The following is a 2,491-nucleotide window of genomic DNA, read 5'->3' on the forward strand; positions in this document are numbered from 1 at the left end:
GCAGATCAGCCTTCTCAGCTTTAGATTGAGATGCTGTTGTTACCTCTTGGAGAAGCAGCCTATTAATTTTATTTACTTTAAGCTCTCTGATTTCCTTGAATACTAGTTGGGTTGTGATGAGAGCTTTCCATCTACCAATAAAATAGCATCCCCCTTGTCTGATCCTAATGAATGTAAATGTTCCTCACTTCAATCAAAGTCTTCATCAGCTCTCCTTCCACAGTGGAATACACTTCTCTATCACACATTACCGCATGAGATAATTTTCAAATCTTCTTGACCACAAGGAATCAAGGATCAGAGCTGTTATTTGTTAGTTATATTATCATTGGCTTTATTTAGCCAATCTGGAGTCATAAAACCTGATTCTAATCCTGTTTCAGCTACTTACTATTTGAGTGAACATGGATAAGATTCTCAAGGTCTTAGTTTCCTCATCTGTAAAATAATAATAACTAACAATGGATAACATTTATATGGCACCTACTATGTGCCAGGTACTATGCTAAGTGCTTTACAAATATTACCTCATTTGATCTTCACAACAACCCTAGGAGGAAATGCCATTATTACCCCTTTTTACAGATGAGAAGACTATGATAAATAGAAGTCAAGTGACTTGTCACACAGCTAAGGCCAAATCTGTAGTATATCAATCATGAATAGGCTAGGTAAAGATAAGCACATGACTTGGAGCCAGGGGCTATGCCTGATGTGCCTGATGGATTCACCAGTCATTCTAGCTATGTCTGTTTTTATATTGCCCTTCCTTTCACTGGAGGAGAGGGACCAAGTCTAATCATATAACATCAAGCACCTACCTTCTTTTATTATTTTTTTTAATCTTAGATAAATATGCAGAACAAAATCTACTATATTTTAATTATTTCCCTTGGCCCCTACAATCTGGTTTTATAGATCAGTGTCTGGCTGTAGTCGACTGCACTTTGAGAGGTGTTTCAGATCAACTTTGGGACATTACAGAATGGGTCTTTGTTACAAATACTTAAAGAAACAATCACCAGGAATATTATCCTTGGCAGAATTATAATCAATAACATCTTCCCTGTGTCAAGTGCAAGGTGGATGGGAAGAAAGAAAAGTCTAAGATAGCCTCTCTACATAGCAATGGTTCACTAGGGAAGGCAACTTCGGTCATATGAAAAGGAAGCTTTAGAACATTGTAGGAGTCAACACATTCATGTCCCTTGTTTTGAGGTTATGGGTCCATAAAGGCTGTTTCTTTCCTTCCATCACTGGAAAGTCCATTTTAAGTGACTTTAAGGCTGCTGAGTCTTCTTCAATTCTATTAGTCTAGACCTGAATGAGCTCCATTGGTGATGGCTTCTGAGCACCTCTGTAAGGACTGGACACTGAGTCAGATTTCTGAAGGGTTCTTGTCCAAAAAGGCTCCATTGGGGGCAGCTAGGTGGAACAATGGATAAAGCACCAGCCTTGGATTCAGGAGGACCTGAGTTCAATTCTGGCCTCAGACACTTGACACTTAACACTTGACACTTACTAGCTGTGTGACCTGGGGCAAGTCACTTAGCCTTCATTGCCCTGCAAAAAAGAAAAACAAATAAATTAAAAGGCTCCATTTTTCAGATGAGGGTTTGTCTCTCTCTCTCGCCAATTCCAAAGTCCATGCTGATGACATCTAGGCCAAGTAAGGAAGTAGAAGATTCATGAGTAAACCAGCCTCTGGATTTTTGCTTGGGAGAAGAATGGGGTGTACTACTTGGAATGCATTGAGTTAAAGCAGTCAGTCTTTTATCATTTTTCCATTTTGCAACTTCAATTTATAGACTGTCTCTGCCATACGGTGGTACTTGGCTTCTTTAGTGGTAAGACCTTTATGGGGAGCGTATCCTACATCTGTCAGCCCTGCTTGCTGCTCAAAGCACTGGATGCTCTCTTGTATCTGTTTTGTAATTAGAGAATTCATGATGGCATACCTTGCCTTGGTCTTCACCACTGGGGCCTTGTTCATTTCTTCACTGGAAGCTGAGGGGGTTATGGAGAAACTGTTTTCTTCTTCTGCAACCTTGGAAAGTTGTTGATACTTCTGATCTGGGATGAGGCTTTTTCGACAAAATCTTACTGTACATATCAGATGCAGGCAGATTTTTAGTGAGGCAATTGGGGTTAAGTGACTTGCCCAGGGTCACACAGCTAGTAAGTGTTAAGTGCCTGAGGCCGGATTTGAACTCAGGTACTCCTGATTCCAGGGCCAGTGCTCTATCCACTGCGCCACCTAGCTGCCCCTAATAATGCATTCTTATTGGCAAAGACATCTTACCTGGAAAGACCACTTGCACTGTGCTCAATAGAATCTCCTACATAGTCATCTCTTCTCTAGTGGCTGGGTTATGAATAGTCATCTTGACTTAGATCTTGCCACTCGACGCTGTTGACTCTAACCTACCTTCTTCTACTGAATTGTCTAATTTAACTTCCTATTGAGAGTGATATTCCAAGTTTGCTGTGC

At 40.6% G+C, this 2,491-nt stretch overlaps 1 pseudogene; it reads right to left on the reverse strand.

Moving 5' to 3' along the window:
* Positions 1 to 1,173: 1,173 nt before the first annotated feature.
* LOC122744519 lies at positions 1,174 to 2,077 on the reverse strand (annotated as a pseudogene).
* Positions 2,078 to 2,491: the final 414 nt, after the last annotated feature.

Source organism: Dromiciops gliroides, chromosome 2 (assembly GCF_019393635.1).
Source record: "Dromiciops gliroides isolate mDroGli1 chromosome 2, mDroGli1.pri, whole genome shotgun sequence".
NCBI classification, from domain to species: Eukaryota; Metazoa; Chordata; class Mammalia; order Microbiotheria; family Microbiotheriidae; genus Dromiciops; species Dromiciops gliroides.